At 44.2% G+C, this 21,605-nt stretch overlaps 1 non-coding gene across 1 annotated transcript; it reads left to right on the forward strand.

Moving 5' to 3' along the window:
• The first annotated feature begins 21,020 nt into the window (after positions 1 to 21,020).
• LOC133375794 (5S ribosomal RNA) lies at positions 21,021 to 21,139 on the forward strand. The gene has a single exon (XR_009760321.1). It is a non-coding gene; the product is annotated as a 5S ribosomal RNA (ribosomal RNA).
• The last annotated feature ends 466 nt before the right edge of the window (positions 21,140 to 21,605 follow it).

Raw genomic sequence — 21,605 nt, forward strand, 5'->3', positions numbered from 1 at the left:
AAACGAGTGGAAAAACTCCATAAAATAATGCATTATATGACGAGAAATGGGTTGCCACAAAGTGTACAGTAGTCAAAACTCCCTATAAAAATGTTTTTACTGGGAGAAATTTGCACTAAAGTGCTGGAGAATTTTCATGAAGATTTTTTTTTTTTAAGTAAATTGCTGCAGAAATGTTGAGAACTGAATTTAAAATTGGAAAAATGAGAAATTGAGAAAACCAAAATGGACAGATCTTTCCATCCCTAGCCTATAAGGCAGTGGTACGGTTGAGTTTTGTCTGTGCTCAAGTCTACTCAGATGAAAGGCGTTCTAAGACTCCTTTAGTGGCCATGGGTTTAAAATTGCTGGCATTCCTGCTTTGACTTTCTATTATTGTAAATGAGATTGTTGCTTTAAATGTGTCCATGTTCAAGAGTTAGAGTGACGGTCTGGAAGCTCTTCTGGAGTTGGAGTGGGGTAGGCTTGTTTGCAAATAAATTAAAAAATATATTACGCTAGATAGAAGCCTTTGATCTGATGCAACAGATTTATTCCTCCTCTTACAAACTTTCATTGGTTGCCAGGGTTGGGGGATGAGATGCTGGGAGCTATCAAAAGTAGTGCTGGAGCAAAATAAAACACCACCATTTGAAATAAATATTATTTTTCAGTAGTATGGTCTCCCCTCAACTTATTTTTAGAACAAAACAGAAGAAGCCTGGTGTTTTTACGCATGTCTTTTTTGCTTTAGTGACATAGGCTGCAGTCCAATACATGTCTACTCAGAAGTAAGCTCCATTGGGTTCCATGGGACTTACTCCCAGGTAAATGTGTATTGGATTGCAGCCTTAATTTGTTTCTTTTGTTTGTTTTATACCCTTACCAAAATGTTATTCTTTTGAGACTCTTCTAGCCTACATTTTGCATATATTATTTGCTGTAAAAGATTAATGAGGTAGCAGAAGCAGTTTTTAATGGATTTCCTTGGTTTTCTCTCCCCTCTCTCTTCTTCTTAACTATACACAACCCTGAATCTGCTAAGCTTTCTTGGCATTTGGGGTGGAGAAAAGCAAATTAATGAAACACAAAGCCTCTTTAATCCTTTCTCCCCTCCTCCCTTGCCATCAGAATAAAATGTGCTAGCCCGTCCACTGTACTAACTTCACATCAGTCAAGTGTATTGGCCAAAGTTTTGTCAAAGCTGTGCAATTTTTGAGGTTTTACCCGAACAGTCCTATATGAATTTCTGAGGTAAGGCCAGCCAGTAGATAAAGGCGCTTTATTCAGACCGTCCCTTAATGTCTTGTGACAAAATCCTTCTGACACTACTGTAGAAACTAGTGAAGGCTGAGAAATTAGCCATGTAAAAGTTTGTCACAGAAAATCCCTATTTTGGGATGTGAATGGTACACAGCCAACTCAGTTCTTGTTGACAAAGGCTAAGGCTGCAATCCAATACATGTCTACTCAGAAGCAGACTCTATTGGTAGAGGTACTTACTCCCAGATAAGTGTGTATTGGATTGCAGCCTAAATAAGCAAATCTTCTCCCAAGCATTAAAATGAGCCAAATGGCTAAGTAGAGTCACAGTAAAACCAAGGGAAATTAATCTTTTCCACTCCCCAAGCCAACTGACACTCCCTTCAGTAGCCATGGGAATGTAGAGAGAAAATGCTAGTCAAATAGACACCGAGTAGGAGTCAAGAGCAAATATGGAAAGAACTGGTACGGTGAGGAAGATGCTGGGAAGTGATAAGAAACCATACACATCCCATAGAAACTCCAGGCTTTAAAGTTTGTAAAAAACTAGGTGAGAATCAGAGCTTGGAAAAGTTACTTTTTTGAACTACAACTCCCATCAGCCCCAGCCAGCATGGCCACTGGATTGGGCTGATGGGAGTTGTAGTTCAAAAAAGTAACTTTTCCAAGCTCTGGTGAGAATGATGTAAAATCAAGTGGGATCTGGGGGATATGCCAACACATGATCATGGAACACTTCAGGTTGGCAATGCAGAATTGTTTCCAATTGTCTAACTATAATAGAAGAACTTACACGCTACATAGGCCCAGAACTCGCAGGGTACAAAGGCTGTCAAATCCAGAGGCAGCCCTATTATGAGTCAAGGTGGGACCCAGTGTGTTGTAGAGGATGGAGTGTTGAACTTTACCAGAAAGACCTTTGGTTCAAATCCATGCTCAGCCATAGATCTTCCTGACTTTGGCTCATTCTTTGTCTCTCTCAGCTGAACCTAAATTGTTGTGAGGAAAACAAGGTATGATGAGAATGAATAGTGCCCCGAACTCTTTGGAGGAAGAGTGGAATAAAAATATGGTGGTGGTAGTAGTAGTAGTAGTTATAAAATACAAGTGGGGCCTAGCAACAAAATGTTGCAGTGTGGAATGCTTCTGTTTAGGGTTCCAAATACTCCATTCCACCCCTTAGTTTTTGTCCCCTTCCAGCAGCCAGCCAGCATTTTATACCAACTGAACTTGCTTAGTTCTCATTGACCTGTGTGTGTGTGTGTGTGTGTGTGTGTGTGTGGGAGGAGTGGACACACTTCTGCCTAATTTCAGTTACATTAAAATATTTGATTTCTCCATTGATTTCTATGGCCAGTTTTCAGTACTGTCTCTGGGGTCATTTAAAAATAGCTTCTCACTGTGGACCAAGAAATGACTTATGTTAGCAATATGATGGTTCTCTCTTCCCTTTTTATATCTATGTGTCTCTTCCACCCTCCTACTTTTCCATCCAATCCATTCCCCCTCCCACCCAGTTGTAAGGGTTTTCCCCCTCTCAGTCCCTCCATGCTGCACCATTCAGTTCTTATGGAGCGGGGGGGGGAGGTCCCTGCTGCCTTAGATTTTTTTCCCCCTAAAGATTTTATTAGTCTTGGAATTGCCCCAAATATGCTGATGCCTCTCTCTTGTGAGTGAGTAATGCCATTTCGGCTATGGAAGCATGAATGTAGGAAGTCCTGTATCAGTATGGGAAAGAATTATTAATTGAAGCCTTGGAAAAATAGGATGATTTTAGTGCCTTTTCAAAAACAGAACAATGAGGGTGCCTTCCTACCCTTTTCTAGGAGGACATTCCAGAGTTTAGGGATGAGTGCAAATTTTGATTCAGTTTGCATTTCAAGCAGAATTTATCAAATTTGCAATTTCCAAAACAATATGAGAACCGAAATGCAGCCAGCCTTCGAAATTCGCATTTATTAGAATTTTGGGATGCAGTTCGCCAACTAAACAACATTTACAAAAATGCATATATTAGGAGAAAGTGTGCATAAAAATGAATACATGAGTGAAAATAACACGCAGAAAGGCATGAAATGATGAGAAATAGCTTGCAAAAATGTGCACTTTTGTCAAAACTGCCTACCAAAATGTGTTTATTTGGAGAAATTCGCACTAAAATGGTGGAGTATTTTCATGAGAATTTTTTTTTTTAATTGCAGATCACTGTAGAAATGTAGAGAACTGAATTTAACATTGGAAAAATAGGAAACTGAGAGAACTGAAACAGACAGATCTTTCCATGCCTACCAGAGTTTAGAGGCTATTTTTTAAAAAACCCAATCGTTGGCCACTACTGTTCAATCAAATCTGTCACAAGGAAGAAATGGTCAGCAAGGCTGGGCCTAAGTCAGTGAGTGGGCTCACGTGCAGAGGGATGTTCGTTGAGGTATGAGATTCCCAAGCTGCGCAAGTCTTAATCTGCTATATATTTTGGAAAGTTCTTTGTTTGCTATGCATTTGGACACCTGTTAAGTAGTCACAGCTGGCAGGGTAGGCTTCCTCACCTTGGCTTCCCAATGCAGCGTGTCACTGCAGGGTACCAAGAGAGAGGAAGGCGAGGCTGCAGGGAGCGCAGTGTGGTGAGCCCGTCCAACACTCCAGCCACTGCACCCACACCACGCTGAGCTGCTTGCTGCCTCACCCCTCCCCTACTTGTAACCGGCCGCAATGTGCAGCGCTGGGAAGGCAGGTGAGCAACACCACCATGCCTGCACCGCCGGCCACTGCTGCTCTCAAGATAGCATGGCTAACATTTGCATTATGGTTTCTGAGATCAAGGAGCAGGTTTTCATCCGTTTGGATACAACTGGATGCCACATTGAATCAAGATGGCAAATGGAACCTTTTGAAACTCCATTGATTTTTTTGTTTGTTTCTCAGAATTTCTGAGAATGCCAGGTATGAGGCTGCTACGGAGAAAAATGGCACACTTTTCAGGTTGCAGATTTTGAGAGCCATTCAGGGCAACAGAGTTGGAGATCTGTTCTGTGAGTGAGACACAAACTTTTCTGAAATCCTCCTGGCCATGTCCTTGAAACGAATGGGATCTGTGCAAGAAGAGCACAGTACACTTGCATGTTCATTAGTAGGAAGGAGGAGACTTTTTTTTGCCCTAGGCAACAAAATGTTAGGCTGGCCCTTATCAAATCTCTGCCATTTTCCAAGCCGGTAATATCTAACTTCCTTACCACTCTTGCCAAGCTGTTCAAAGCACCCCATCTGCAGCCATGATGTCATATCCCCCAGTCTCAGCAGCTCAGCCAGGGGCAGCAAAGACTGAAGAAGCTAGCAAAAATTTTCTAGTACACCAGCTGGCATACACTGCCTATGTGGAAACTGGAGTTTGTTCTGGAGGTCTTTGTTTCATTGCAACAGTCTCTGGGGAGATCTCTCATTTTCCTCTCTCATAGTATGGTACCCCACCAGTCAAGTGGAAGAGCAGGACAACATGCACTGCTTTTGGACTAGCCAGACCACTCCCTACGCCTAAATCAGTGAAGATGATCAGTAAATCAGCAGGTAAAGTCCCTCACTTGCTGAACATCACCCGTTAATAGGTAAGAACAGAGGAGCTGCTGCATGTCACAGCATTAGTGAGTCATTGCTTTTGACTGGGTGAAACATAAGAACATAAGAACATAAGAAGAGCCTGCTGGATCAGGCCAGTGGCCCATCTAGTCCAGCATCCTGTTCTCACAGTGGCCAACCAGGTGCCTGGGGGAAGCCCGCAAGCAGGACCCGAGTGCAATAACACTCTCTCCTCCTGAGGCTTCCGGCAACTGGTTTTCAGAAGCATGCTGCCTCTGACTAGGGTGGCAGAGCACAGCCATCATGGCTAGTAGCCATTGATAGCCCTGTCCTCCATGAATTTGTCTAATCTTCTTTTAAAGCCGTCCAAGCTGGTGGCCATTACTGCATCTTGTGGGAGCAAATTCCATAGTTTAACTATGCGCTGAGTAAAGAAGTACTTCCTTTTGTCTGTCCTGAATCTTCCAACATTCAGCTTCTTTGAATGTCCACGAGTTCTAGTATTATGAGAGAGGGAGAAGAACTTTTCTCTATCCACTTTCTCAATGCCATGCATAATTTTATACACTTCTATCATGTCTCCTCTGACCCGCCCTTTCTCTAAACTAAAAAGCCCCAAATGCTGCAACCTTTCCTCGTAAGGGAGTCGCTCCATCCCCTTGATCATTCTGGTTGCCCTCTTCTGAACCTTTTCCAACTCTATAATATCCTTTTTGAGATGAGGCGACCAGAACTGTACACAGTATTCCAAATGCGGCCGCACCATAGATTTATACAACGGCATTATGATATCGGCTGTTTTATTTTCAATACCTTTCCTAATTATTGCTAGCATGGAATTTGCCTTTTTCACAGCTGCCGCACACTGGGTCGACATTTTCATCGTGCTGTCCACTACAACCCCGAGGTCTCTCTCCTGGTCGGTCACCGCCAGTTCAGACCCCATGAGCGTATATGTGAAATTCAGATTTTTTGCTCCAATATGCATAATTTTACACTTGTTTATATTGAATTGCATTTGCCATTTTTCTGCCCATTCACTCAGTTTGGAGAGGTCTTTTTGGAGCTCTTCGCAATCCCTTTTTGTTTTAACAACCCTGAACAATTTAGTGTCATCAGCAAACTTGGCCACTTCACTGCTCACTCCTAATTCTAGGTCATTAATGAACAAGTTGAAAAGTACAGGTCCCAATACCGATCCTTGAGGGACTCCACTTTCTACAGCCCTCCATTGGGAGAACTGTCCGTTTATTCCTACTCTCTGCTTTCTGCTTCTTAACCAATTTCTTATCCACAAGAGGACCTCTCCTCTTATTCCATGACTGCTAAGCTTCCTCAGAAGCCTTTGGTGAGGTACCTTGTCAAACGCTTTTTGAAAGTCTAAGTACACTATGTCCACTGGATCACCTCTATCTATATGCTTGTTGACACTCTCAAAGAATTCTAATAGGTTACTGAGACAGAACTTTCCCTTGCAGAAGCCATGCTGGCTCTGCTTCAGCAAGGCTTGTTCTTCTATGTGCTTAGTTAATCTAGCTTTAATAATACTTTCTACCAGTTTTCCAGGGACAGAAGTTAAGCTAACTGGCCTGTAATTTCCGGGATCCCCTCTGGATCCCTTTTTGAAGATTGGCGTTACATTTGCCACTTTCCAGTCCTCAGGCACGGAGGAGGACCCGAGGGACAAGTTACATATTTTAGTTAGCAGATCAGCAATTTCACCTTTGAGTTCTTTGAGAACTCTCGGGTGGATGCCATCCGGGCCCAGTGATTTGTCAGTTTTTATATTGTCCATTAAGCTTAGAACTTCCTCTCTCGTTACCACTATTTGTCTCAGTTCCTCAGAATCCCTTCCTGCAAATGTTAGTTCAGGTTCAGGGATCTGCCCTATATCTTCCACTGTGAAGACAGATGCAAAGAATTCATTTAGCTTCTCTGCAATCTCCTTATCGTTCTTTAGTACACCTTTGACTCCCTTATCATCCAAGGGTCCAATTGTCTCCCTAGATGGTCTCCTGCTTTGAATGTATTTATAGAATTTTTTGTTGTTGGTTTTTATGTTCTTAGCAATGTGCTCCTCATATTCTTTTTTAGCATCCCTTATTGTCTTCTTGCATTTCTTTTGCCAGAGTTTGTGTTCTTTTTTATTTTCTTCATTTGGACAAGACTTCCATTTTTTGAAGGAAGACTTTTTGCCTCTGAGAGCTTCCTTGACTTTGCTCGTTAACCATGCTGGCATCTTCTTGGCCCTGGCGGTACCTTTTCTGATCTGCGGTATGCACTCCAGTTGAGCTTCTAATATAGTGTTTTTAAACAACTTCCAAGCATTTTCGAGTGATGTGGCCCTCTGGACTTTGTTTTTCAGCTTTCTTTTTACCAATCCCCTCATTTTTGTGAAGTTTCCTCTTTTGAAGTCAAATGTGACCATGTTGGATTTTCTTGGCAATTGGCCAGTTATATGTATGTTTAATTTAATAGCACTGTGGTCACTGCTCCCAATCGGTTCAACAACACTTACATCTCGCACCAGGTCCCGGTCCCCACTGAGGATTAAGTCCAGGGTTGCCGTCCCTCTGGTCGGTTCCATGACCAACTGATCTAGGGAATAGTCATTTAGAATATCTAGAAGCTTTGCTTCTTTGTCATGACTGGAACACATATGCAGCCAGTCTATGTCCGGGTAGTTGAAGTCACCCATTACTACCACATTTCCTAGTTTGGATGCTTCCTCAATTTCATATCTCATCTCAAGGTCTCCCTGAGCATTTTGATCAGGGGGACGATACATCGTTCCCAGTATTAAGTCCCTCCTGGGGCATGGTATCACCACCCACAACGATTCTGTGGAGGAGTCCGCCTCTTTTGGGGTTTCGAGCTTGCTGGATTCAATGCCTTCTTTCACGTATAGAGCGACTCCGCCACCAATACGTCCTTCCCTGTCCTTCCGATATAGTTTATATCCAGGGATAACCGTATCCCACTGATTTTCTCCATTCCACCAGGTCTCCGTTATGCTCACTATATCAATGCTCTCCTCTAAGACCAAGCACTCCAGTTCTCCCATCTTGGTTCGCAGGCTCCTAGCATTAGCGTACAGGCACTTGTAAGCAGTGTCTCTCTTCAAGTGTCTTTGGCACTTGTGGTTAGGCCTGTGGTAATTTTGCTCTTCTGAATTGATATCCTGTGCCCCTGCTCTCACAATGCCTACTTCTAGGCCTACCCCTTTTAAAATTTCATCATTTCTTTGGTTTTTATCCCAGGGGGGAGGTTTATTCCAAACCGGACCTTTCTCAGCTCCTGTCAGGTTTCCCCCCTCAGTCAGTTTAAAAGCTGCTCTGCTACCTTTTTAATTTTAAGTGCCAGCAGTCTGGTTCCATTCTGGTTCAAGTGGAGCCCGTCCCTTTTGTACAGGCCCGGCTTGTCCCAAAATGTTCCCCAGTGCCTAACAAATCCAAACCCTTCCACCCGACACCATAGTCTCATCCACGCATTGAGACTGCAAAGCTGGGCCTGTCTGGCTGGTCCTGCACGTGGAACCGGTAGCATTTCAGAGAAAGCCACCTTGGAGGTCCTGGCTTTCAGCATCCTACCTAGCAACCTAAATTTTGCTTCCAGGACCTCACGGCTGCATTTCCCCATGTCGTTGGTGCCAACGTGCACCACGACCACTGACTCCTTCCCAGCACTGTCTACCAAACTATCTAAACGACGGGCGATATCCGCAACCTTCGCACCAGGCAGGCAAAACACCTTGCGGTCTACATGTTAGATGGACCAATAGTCTGACTCAGCTTGTGTCAGTTGCTGGCTTGTGACGTTCTGCTCCAGCTGCAGTTTCCCAATTATTTTAAAACCTTATATTATAATTTGTTTTTAAATTTTTGGTGCCATGCTTCTGAAATGTAGCTTCAATTCCAGAGCCATAGTATGAGTAGAGTAACAGGCAGGCCCAGGAGTGGAGGTTTTCTTAAGGTGTTTATTATTGTTGTTGTTGTTGTTGAGCCAGTGTGATGTAGTGGTTAAGGTGCTGGACTATGATCTGGGAGACCAGGAATCCCCACATAGCCCTGAAGCTCACTGGGTGACCTTGGGCCAGTCACTGCCTCTCAGCCTCATGAAAACCCTATTCATAGGGTCACCATAAGTCAGAATCGACTTGAAGGCAGTACATTATTATTATTATTATTATTATTATTAGCATTATTATTATTAGCATTAGCATTATTAGCATTAGCATTAGCATTAGCATTAGCATTAATTTATTGCCTTCTACAATTGTCTCAAGTTGATGTACAATAAAGGCTATGGTCTGAAGGCACATAAGGCCAACTCCCTGCTGAAGCTAAGCAGAGTCAGGTCTGGTCAGTGCCTGGATGGGAGATTGCGTGGGAACCATATGTAAGCTGCCTTCGGTTTCAATCATGAAAAGAAAGGTGGGGTAGAAATGTAATAAATAAATAAATAAATAAATAATACAAACAGCTAAAAAACTTGTTAACATGGAAAACAGATAAATTTTAAAACAACACAAAGTGGAGACCCCCATGGCAAAGACCAATTCACCTAGCTGGGAACAAAAAATGTCTTCAACTGTTTCTGGAAAGTACAGGTAGTGGGCGTCTCTGTTATCTTGATAGGAATACTATTCCACAGAACAGGGACAACCTTAGATTCATCTAAGGTACACAATTTATCTAAGGCATGCAATACAAGAGCATGACAGCGGCACCCTAGACCTACTTGGCTGGCATGGAACTCCTTAATCAATGGGCTAGGGTTGCCAGGTCAGAAGCATCCCAAAACCTGAGATTTTAGGGGCGGGCCCAAGTGATGTCATGGGGTGGGCCTGAGTGATGTCACGGGGTGGGCCTGAGTGATGTCATTAAGCATGATACATTAAGCATCAATCACAGTTGCTTGGAGCGTACAATTAAAAAAAAATCTGACTGGAAATTAAGCTAGATATCTTAGCTAAAAGATGGAGCCTGGGTAGAGAACATTTAATCTAGCCTACTTGCTTTCGGCAAGAAGGGTTTAAGTGCCTTCAGGCCAGGCCAGTCACCAGAAGGTCACTGTAGGAAGAAAGGAGCCTAGTGTTGTGGAGATGCCAGATGGGAGCATTCGGGAGTAAAGATGGATGCTCCTGAAGGCTGCAATTCTAAACACATGTACTAAGGGACTAAGCTCCCATAGAACTCAACAGGACTTACTTCTGAGTAGATATAGTTTGGATTGTGCTGTTGGTAAAGATTGACTAGGGATACTCTGCAAAGACATCCATATCCAAGCAGGGTTGGCAACCCCCTGCCTGGAATGCCCTGCCCTTATCTTTTAATGTGGCTGCTCCAAACTTCTTTACAGATTTGACCCTTCACTTCAGAAAGAGGTCTGAGAAATGAGTAAGAGTAAGGAGATTCTCTACCCTTTCTGTCTGCATAGATGCCCTCATCCTTCACCTGCGCCCACCAGAAGCTCTGGCCAAGGCGGGACACAGTGGCATCTCATAGAGGACACCCTCCCCTTTAATGCGGTGTATGATTTGTCCTGGCCCAGAGCAGATTTTGGGGTGGGCACCCCCAGTTACTTATTTTTTCCTGTATGTTTTTGTCTGCTTTGATTTTGCATAGATGCTCTCCTCCGTGCCCTGCACCCAGCAGAAGCTCTGGGCCAGGCGGGACGCAGTGGCATCTTGTAGAGGACACCCTCCCCTTTCCTGGGGTATATGATTTGTCCTGCCCCAGAGCAGATTTTGGGGTGGGCACCCCCAGTTACTTATTTTTTATGATTTTATGACATCATTATGTATTTATGATAATATCAGAAGCCTGATGGTTTTGATTGCATAAATGTATTGTTATTCTTGATGGGGAGAGTCCCCCAATCACAGTGATATATCATACAGGGTACCCTAACATATATTGTGGGGTTCAGAGACATGTTAAGGTTGGTTTGAAGTTGCTGCAGCTGTCAACTCTTCTTCTTTAGTGTTTTGAACTTTCAAGCAAATAAGGAACTGGGAACTAGGAACCAATTTCAGCATCATATCAGTTAAATAGATTAAACAGTTGCGGGGGCGGCTGACGTTTTGGTGTATATCTCGGGAACCAGACCACCTAGAAACTTAATTTTTTTAAAATTGAAGCTGAGAGTCTGGAGATTAAGGGGTGCTAGCCGGAGAGCCGGAGGGCCCCCCAAAAACCAGAGACACCAGCCGAAAAATGGAGACCTGGTAACCCTACAATGGGCTGTTCTAGTGGGCACGTTTGCATTGCTCATGTTGCTGACTGGCAGGGGGCTTTAATGTTACTGGTACTTAGGCCTAGGCCTCAGAGAAAAGCTTATGTTAGTCGCAAAGTCATATCTCTATTCTGTTCCTAGTCCTCTGCTTCTCAGAGCAAGTATGTAAAAAAGCTTTAGAAAATAAAGTGTCAATGAAAGTTTCAACAGAAAAAATATGCAAAGTACTTTTAAAAAAGAACCAAAGCAGACAGCCCACCTGAAATAAACATAAGGCAAGGGACAAGGAGGACACCTTTGGATCCAGAGGCTGTATATGTGTCATTACAAGAGTGAAGGTGATGCAGCAAAAAAACCCCCAAAAACATATCTGCTGTTGTTTGAAAGGTACATCTATGCACAGCCAGAGTTTGCTATAAGGTTCAGCCAAAGAGTAATGGGCAGAAACAGCCAACCATCTCATCAGCATCCTCTTCTTGCTTCATTTTTAAAAAGACACCAGAACTTTCCTCTCAAAAACTCTTAATGGCAGGCTAGAAGTTGTAAAGGTGTAGACCCTCCATAGAGAATTTTCAGGGCGATTAACAAGATCGGTCCAGCTGATCTCAGTTCTCCTGGTGATCTTAGTCAAGAGAAATGTGATCTCTAAGGTAACCAGGTCCCAAGCCATGCAGGGATTTTTAGCTAGTATTACACAGACATTACACGAGGCTCTGAAGACTTTACTGTCTAAATGAGGGCAAGAGCTACAGGGCTGTGGATGAACACACAGAGGCATCTTCATGGGCTTTTGGTTGGGGAGCAGACAACAATCAATCAGTGATGGCCTACTGATGTCATCCCTGAGCATGATGACACCCTGAGCCTGTGGTGATGTGATAGTCGATGCCCTGACATTAAAGTGGCTTGCTTAACATCAGTGATCTTCCATTGCAATTGTTTAGAAAGTTGTTGGCTAGCAAAACGAGAAGTAACTAAGTGAGCAGGTGTGCTTGGAAGTCCCCATAGATTTGTAAGTGCTTAGGGAAACTGCTCAAGTTAAAGGAAGATGCACTACACAGAACTATTTTTCTAAAGATGAAATGGCTGGATATTTGTTTGTTTGATCAGCAGCTGTGAGGAGAGCTCTGTTTAGGCCGCGCTTAATGAAAGTAGGCAGAGTTGAGGGGCAAGCGGGCCATTGAGGCCCACGTATCTTCAAATGTACAAACTTGTATGTAATTGCCCAGTGAGGTAGCAGAATTATGCAAGGATCCAGTTTCAAAGATTCACAGCAAGGTTCTTCAAAGAAGCAATTTCTCACAATCAATTTCCACATGAATCGCCATCAAGTCCTAGGGAAGGCCATTTACTGGGGAATATTTTCTGGCTTTATTTGCGCTAGCTATGACAGCAACCTCTCTACAACCAAAGGCTAGCATTTCTTCTGGAGGACAGGTCTGCTGGGCAATATATCTACATGGGAAATAGGCTTTGTGTGTGACACACCCACACACATTCCCCTTTCTTGGAGACACACACTCCACCACTGGATAAAATAACACACAACCCCCAAAGAGTGAGAGAGAAGTAAAACCTGCTTCTGCTTCTGTGCTGGAATTGCTTTTTAATCTTTTAAACATTTTTTAAAAAAAGAACGATATGTTTTTTAACCCTTTTTTTAAAAAAAAGTCTTCAAAGCTTTTAAAAAACTGTTTTTAAAGTTGTTTTGTTTTAATGTATTTGAAGGTCTGTTTTGATGATGTTTTAAAGTGTTTTTAGTGCTTTTGTTTGCCGCCCTGGGCTCCTGCTGGGAGGAAGGGTGGGATATAAATCAATCAAACAAACAAATAAATAAATACCAAATGGAGTTTGATTCCCTCTCAGAAGGGGTACACAGAAAGCTGCCTTATACAAGGTCATACAATTTGCCCAGCTAGCCCAGCATCATTTCCTCTAGCCAGAATCAATGGCTGTCAGGTAGAGGTATTCGCAGATCTCCTGGAGATGGCTAGCTGGACTGGCTAGCTGACCTAGGACCCTCTACATACCCAAAGAATGTGCTCTAACCCTGAGTTACAATCCCTTCCCAAAATGCAGAGTGAGTCGATGGATGTGCATGGTGATGTCATGGGCACTATCCAGTAAAGGCTTGTGGGGCTGTGACACACTGGTGCACCTTCAGCTGCCATAACAAACCAAATTCTTGCTGAGGTAAAAATCCCTATTTTCCATTCATGCGGTGATTTAAACTGGCTGGGGAAAGGGGTTTCTTCTGCAATAGGCAAAACTGATTCACAGCTCCTTAATGAAGTCCCTCCAGGAAAGCCATTGCAGCAGGAAAGCAGGGTTGTGTGTGTAATCCACGCTTTGCACAAGCAGCAAAAAGCTGGAGTGTGATATAGAGAGCATAGAATTCATCTTCCAAATCCAAGTTTCTAGCCCTATATGGTGTGACTAATAGACTTCAAAGTGCGTTGCTTCAGAAAGCAGGTGAGCTCACTGACTAAAGGAAAGTAATAGCAGATAGAGACTTACAAGAAAAGGTGCAGAGGAACTCGTAAGGGTTTACCACCAGGGGACATGTCTATTTTTCAAAAAGTAATTTAAATTGAGGCCTTATCAATGGATAGAATCACATTTGTTCAGAATACATTCCAATGCAGTTATTCCATTGCTGAAGACATGGAAATATAAAAATAAACAAAACTCCACACCCAAGCCTTTTATCTTATGTTTAGTTGACTGTATAGCTGCTGGGTCATTTTCAGCAGGTGTTGTGAAGAAAGCACCTTAAAAATAGGTAGGAAAAGAAAATCCACTAAAGGAATGTATAGCTCACATTTCTTTGCAGCATGTATCTTATCATTTTAGACCTCTCTTTTGGCAAACAATTGCAAGAGTGTCAGGAATCAACAAAATGTGCATTTTCCGTTCCATATGACAGTAGAACAGCTGGGTCATTTCTGCATGACTTAGTTTACTGTAATAAGATTGGAATTTTAAAGTTTTCAGGCTAAAAATAATAAAGATGCATGACCACTTAGATAGCTGCACCAAAGAGTCTTTACTACCCAAGAGCCAACCATTTAAAAACCCAGAATTAATTAATTAGTGTCATAAAAAGGAAAGGAGGGGAAAAATGAGTTCCATACATGGACCACCATTCTATGAACGGTATTTTCAAAATTGAGACTCATCTTTGTCATGATTTCTGTTTTAGCAACTGCATGTCAAGTCTTGAAAAATATATACAAACAATTTGTCAGAATGGACCATGTGTATGGCTTCTGGTTCCTGGACTCAGAACTATGGGAAATGGTCCAGCAGTTAAACACATCTGATGGGGATGTAGCCAGTGGATCACATAGTCTCCATTGGCTAAATGGCCTGGGTATGCTGAAAGGGAAATCAGGAGATTTCAGGGGATAGTATCACCAACATTTGAACCCTCTCCAAATTTGAGTATTTGCCCCATCTATACATAGTTCTTAAAGGGCCAGGTTTGTCGCTTGGGAATACTCATGGGCTCAGCGTCCTGTTTGCCAGGTGATGGCTGTGGCCCACAGTGACTCCTCCCAACGTTCCTTGGTTTGCCATCTGAGCTCACTATTGGAGAAGAGAGACTTAACTAAAGGAGCCCATGACTTGGTGACTTCCAGTTTGAAATGTTTTAAGGCACTCTTGAAAATTGTTCACAAGCTACAGCTGGTACAGAATGCCACAGCCTGTCTATTGATAGGTATGGATTATAGAGAACATATTACACCACTTCTGAAACATTGGCAGTGTTTATAACATCTATTTTATTATTGCTTGAGACAATTCAGAGTGTTGGTATTGACAGTTAAAGCATTACATGACAGGCCTGTGGAATGTCTTTTCTTATGCGAGTCCTCCCCTGGTCTGGACTTTTAAGATCCGCCAATGGAGACCTGCTCCTGGTTCCATCCTCTTGGAAAGTTAGGATGTCATCCATTAGTAGCAGGGTCTTTTCTATGTTGGTCCTGGAATTGTAGAATGCACATCTCTAGGAAGTCTCCTTGTGTTCTTTCTGTTTGGCATAGTATTTAGAGTGTTAAACTAGAAGAAGAGATACCTAGGTTCCAATTCTCACAGCCAAGAAGTCTGTTGGGTGATCTTGGCTAGTCATTCTCTCTCACCCTAACCTACAAGAAAATCCGAACAAAAGAAGAGCTCTGCTAGATCAGACCAAAGACCCACTTGGAAAGTCCACAAGCAGGACATGAGCAGTGCACAATACACACTCTCCCACTGATGTTCCCCAGGAACTGGCCTTTAGAGGTATGTTGCCTCTGATCCTAGAAGAAACATAGAGCCATTGTGACTACTAGCCACTGATAACTTATTGTCCATAAAATGGGTGAAGGAGAACTGATGTGTACCACTCTGTGTTTCTTAAAGGAATATGCTATTTAAAATCCATTATTTTTAGAGATAAAGATATCTTGATTCTGCCAGGCATTTGGAAATTAACTGGAAGCTGGTTTTTATGGTTCCTTTTATTGCTTCTTTTGTGCAATGTCAAAATTTTTGTTTTATATCCATTTAATTGTTTTTCTTTTCCATATCTTATGGGGTTTTTTACATTTTATAAATTTAAGAAATTTTATTTTTTTCTTTTTAAGGCAATCATTTTGAAATGTCAAACTATTATTTTATAACATTGTTCATTTATAGACAATCAATGGGATAACACTTTACCCTGGTATTGTGCCAGGACAGATACATGAAATAGAAGAGGTATCCCCGTTTTGTGTTAAAATATCAGTCACAACCCATCCATTTCCAATATAAATAATGGTCTACCCAATCTCAGTACTCTTATCTCTGGCAGAAGGCATTCTAGATCATGGGGGAATATATGAGCGTGCAGGGTGCTGAGAGAGTGCTGCGTGCTGTTCAGTCTTGGTGTATATCTGTTGTCATTTCAGAGGCAGTTTCTGCTGTTGCTGGCAGCAGGAAGCCTGGCACTGTCATACCATCTCATTGCACAGATCAGCATTGGCACTTCATGCACACCAACTTGGAAGAAATGTTGTTGCAGCACAACATTTTCCATACACTAGCAACAAAACGCAAAACTTGGCAAAAATGATTCATGCTGGTTTCAGTCAAGGCACGATTCTTCCTTTGGGTTCAGAGTTTTAGGGCTGTTGATAGCTTGTTTACACCAACAGGGAATATTGTTTCAGGAGCTGTTGGATCAGAGGTGTTTTGTTGAATAATTAAACCTTTTAATGAGCAAGGGATCCCAGCATTTTTTAACCCTTGCCCATTATTTCAATCTATTCTGCATGGTTGCAGTGAACTGTGAACTCTTCTTACTCAGTGTGGTTCATCACCCTGGGATTTATTTATTTATTTATTTATTTATTCAATTTATATACCGCCCCATAGCCAAAGCTCTCTGGGCGGTTCACAACAAGTAAAACATCTGATATACAATTAAAACCACATATCAAGCAATTTAAACATACATTAATGATATCAAAAATTAAAGCATATGTATACACATACAAATGCATATTAAATATTAAAAAACTGAAGTACTAAAATACTAAAAGCTAAAAAACTAAAACGAAAATGCCTGGGAGAAGAGGAAGGTTTTTACCTGGCACTGAAAAGATAGTAATGTTGGCGCCAGGCGTCCCTCATCAGGAAGAATATTCCATAGTTCGGGGGCCACCACTGAGAAGGCCCTTTTTCTTGTTGTCACCTTCCGGTCTTCTCTCTGAGTAGGCACCCGGAGGAGGGCCTTCGATGTTGAGCGCAGTGTACGGGTAGGTTCATATCGGGAGAGACGTTCCATCAGGTATTGTGGCCCCGTGCCGTGCAAGGCTTTATAGGTTAAAACCAGCACCTTGAATTGGGCCCGGAAACATATAGGCAACCAGTGCAAGCGGGCCAGAATCGGTGTTATATGTTCAGACCGCCTGGTCCCAGTTATAAGTCTGGCCGCTGCATTCTGCACGAGCTGTAGTTTCTGAACCGTCTTCAAGGGCAGCCCCACGTAGAGTGCATTGCAGTAATCTAATTTAGAGGTTACCAGAGCATGAACAACTGAAGCAAGGTTTTCTCTGTCCAGATAGGGGCACAGCTGGGCCACCAGCCGAAGTTGGTAGAAAACACTCCGTGCCACCGAGGCTACCTGGGCCTCCAGTGACAGGGATGGTTCTAAAAGAACTCCCAAGCTACGAACCTGCTCCTTCAGGGGGAGTGCAACCCCATCCAGAACAGGTTGAACATCCACCATCTAGTCAGAAGAACCCGCTATTAACAGCGTCTCAGTCTTGTCTGGAATGAGCTTCAATTTATTCACTCTCATCCAGTCCATTATCGCAGCCAGACATCGGTTCAGCACCTTGATAGCCTCACCTGAACAAGATGAAAAGGAGAAGTAGAGCTGCGTGTCATCAGCATACTGATGCGAACGCACTCCAAAACTCCTGATGACAGCACCCAGCGGCTTCATATAGATGTTAAAGAGCATGGGGGACAGAACTGACCCCTGCGGAACTCCATATTGGAGAGCCCAGGGTACCGAGCGATGCTTCCCAAGCACTACCTTCTGGAGACGACCCGCCAGGTAGGAGCAGAACCACTGCCAAGCAGTACCTCCAACTCCCAAATCCGCAAGTCTCCCTAGAAGAATACCATGGTCGATGGTATCAAAAGCCGCTGAGAGGTCAAGGAGAACCAACAGAGTTACACTCCTCCTGTCTTTCTCCCGACAAAGGTCATCATACAGGGCGACCAAGGCCGTCTCCGTGCCAAAACCGGGCCTGAAACCCGATTGAAATGGATCCAGATAATTGGTCTCATCCAAGAGTGTCTGGAGCTGGTCCGCAACCACCCTTTCGAGGACCTTGCCCAAGAATGGAACGTTTGCTACTGGCCTGTAATTGTTAAGATTTTCTGGGTCCAGGGAGGATTTCTTCAAAAGTGGTCTCACAACTGCCGTCTTCAGGCAGCCAGGGACCACTCCCTCACATAGTGAGGCATTAATCACTTCCCTGGCCCAACTGGCGGTGCTATCCCTGCTGGCTTTTATTAGCCAAGAGGGGCAAGGATCCAACACAGAAGTGGTTGCTCGCACCCGTCCAAGCACCTTGTCAACGTCCTCAAGCTGCTCCAATTGAAACTCATCCAAAAAATCACGACCAGGCTGTGCTCTGGATACCTCATTTGATTCAACTGCTAAAACATTGGAGTCCAAGTCCTGACGGATGCAAGAGACTTTATCCTGGAAGTGCCTAGCAAATTCATTACAGCGTGCTTCGGATGATTCTATCATGTCCCTAGGGCTAGAATGTAATAGCCCTCTGACAATTTGAAAAAGCTCCGCCGGATGGCAGATAGAAGATTTAATAGTGGCAACAAAATATTGTTTTTTTGCTGCCTGCACTGCTCCAAAATACAACTTGGTATAGGCACTTACCAGAGCACAGTTGCATCCATCAGGAGTCTGCCTCCATCTGCACTCAAGCCGTCTCCTATACTGTTTCATCGCTCTCAGCTCTGGAGTATACCATGGAGCTGTATGAGCTCTACATAGGAGAGGGCGCGCAGGAGCGATCATGTCAGCTGCCCGGGTCATTTCAGTATTCCACAATTCGACCAGAGTTTTGACAGGAGCGCCAGCCCTATCAGCCGGAAAACTCCCCAGAGCCTTTTGAAAACCATCCGGATTCATTAGTTTCCAGGGGCGGACCATCTTAATAGGTCCCCCACCCTTGCAGAGGGGAAAAGCCACTGTAAGTCTAAACTTCAACAAGCAGTGATCTGTCCATGACAAAGGGATTGATGTAAGATTCCCTACATGCAGATCACCATCTCCATGTCCAGTCGCAAAAATCAGGTCTAGAGTATGTCCTGCCATATGCGTTGGGCCAGTAGCACATTGGGACAGCCCCGTGGTTGTCATGGAGACCATGAAGTCCTGAGCCGCTCCAGATAAGACGGTCTCGGCATGAATGATGACATCTCCCAGCATCAACAGTCTAGGGGATCTCAGCAGAACATCCGAGACCACCTCTCCCAGCTCAGTTAGGGAGTCTGTTGGGCAGCGGGGTGGGCGGTACACCAACAGAATCCCCAATCTGTCCCCCTGACCCAACATAAGATGCAAACACTCCAGACCAGTGGTTACATGGACATGGTGCTTGGAGAGAGAGATGGAACTCCTATAGACCACAGCAAACCCCCCTCCCCGGCCCTCAGATCTACCGTGATGCTGAACCATGTACCCCGGTGGGCACAGCTGGGAGAGACTAACTCCTCCCTGCTCACCCACCCAGGTCTCAGTTATACATGCCAAATCAGCTGCCTCATCCACAATTAAATCATGAATGAGGGAGATCTTATTATGCACTGATCTGGCATTTAAAAGCAGCATCCGGAGATCAGAGAGCTGGCTGATAGGGCAACCAACAAACCTGTGGATGTGTGGAGGACCGGAACACGGCACAGCCGTTAACTGCCTGGGCCGAGTTCCCCTCACCTGGCAAGTCCTCCGCACAACGTCATATCAATCTCTACCCGTCACTATCCTAATTGGGGCCCCATCAAATCCTCCCAGTCGGCTTTGGTTCCTCTCTCCCAGGCACATGATGCAAATCCCCACTGCACACACTCACAGCATACACACCCCGACACCCCACACAAAGCAAGAGCCGCTACAGAACTCTCTAGTAAAACCTCATCGCTGGGAAGGTATGACGAAGCGATTTCCTCACAACGGACAACGTCACCATCAGCTACTTCTTACTCCGTTGAAAATAGCCTAACCGTTGTCCTCGTCCACCAGATAAGGCGAAGAAAGACACAAACGGTAGGCGGCAAACGCTGCAAGTCCAACTATCGCTCCTGCCCACAGATTTCGAATGGAAGAACAACTCAACAGACACCAGCCAGGTCGTCTCGACGCCGAGTCCTGCAGGTCCACATAAGAGCAATGTTGGAGAGTCCAGCGCTAGAGAACAGAGAGTCCCCGTTTCATTCGTCACTTTGCCGACAGCTGCACAGAATGGAAAACAGGAAGCAGGAAACGGGGAGTTCTTCTCCCCGTCTGGCAGCACCCAAAGGGCGGCACCCAGAACCACACGGCGCAAGACGCCCCCCCACTCGGCGCTGCTTAATGCCGCGGAGAGAGACGACAACCACGTGGTCCAGACCGGCAGAAAATGCCTCTCACTGCCTCTCACTGCCCCCAAAGCTCCCAGAGCCGTGTCCTCCACAGCGTCCTCCACCAGTGGCGAAAGCGGGGCAAACGGACTGGCGAGCGGAAGGCCTCCAGACGGAAAAGCTGCACCGCAGCCCAGGCAACAAGGCCCACACTCCTCCTGACCCAGTCCGACCCCAATCGACATAGGAGGGACCCCCGAACCGTCCCACCTGCGGCTACGACTGCAAATCACCACAAACGCCGAGGTATGTTTCTCCATCAAACATTTATCCGGTGTTTTTGCCGGTCAATGGAGTCAGTCAGCGGAGCTCCTGGCTTAGCAACTTACTCGTTTGCCATCTTGAATTGGCAAGTTTCTTCTGCTCTTCGCGCAACCTGGGCCTTGCGGTGCGTGCCAGCCTCTTGAAGCAGAAATGACTCGAACCTGTAATCAGTCAAGGATGGGTGATGCCCCTGAGGCTCTATCTGACTGGCTTGGGATTTTTCCAGGTTTCCCAGGAAAAAAATCAATTTCCAGAGCCATTCTGAGGGTAAAGAAGGATGTCATCTCACTATCACATACTGCCTGCCTGACTTCTGCAACTGCAGAAACCCCTTGAGCACTTCATCTCCCATTGTTCTCAATGGCATGTCATGTTAACAAGTGCAACAGGCTGATGGAGGTGGAAAGAGATGAGGGAGGGAAAACCTGCCTCCGCTCTCCTCTTCCCGTGTTTTCGTTGCCACCAAGTTAAGATATGAAAAGCGAAGGGGAGGGGTAAAATTATATATTTCTATGATGGATTTCTACAGCCATACTACCCTGAACACGCCCAATCTCATCTGATCTCGGAAGCTAAGCAGGGTCAGGCCTGGTTAGTACTTGGATGGGAGACTGCCTGGGAATACCGGGTGCTGTAGGCTTAGAGAAAGGCAATGGTAAACCACCTCTGAATACCTCTTACCATGAAAACCATATGAATATATCCAGAAAAGATTCACAGGGTCGCTGTAAGTCGTAATCGACTTGAAGGCATATAACAACAAGAAATGATGGATTTCTTACCACTGTAAAATAATGTGAATAACTGGTTTTAATCCACAGTGGTGTGTGCAGACAAAGTGACAGCAGCATTCTACATGAGATAAATGGGACAACAGCATTGTTGCTTACACTACCTGGCCAGTAGCAATACCATTAAAATTTTCATTCCAACTAGGGCTAAGCCAACATTTCTCAAAAGTGATTTTTGGGCATTTTTTAAAAAAAGTTTTCTTTTTTGATATCCTTCTGAACAGTTACAGAATATCAGAATATTTGGCAAACAGGCTTCCCCAAATATGTCATTGCATTTTGGGTGCGACTGTGGATCCATTGTTCACAATCCAT

This window comes from Rhineura floridana, chromosome 1, assembly GCF_030035675.1.
Source record: "Rhineura floridana isolate rRhiFlo1 chromosome 1, rRhiFlo1.hap2, whole genome shotgun sequence".
NCBI lineage: Eukaryota > Metazoa > Chordata > Lepidosauria > Squamata > Rhineuridae > Rhineura > Rhineura floridana.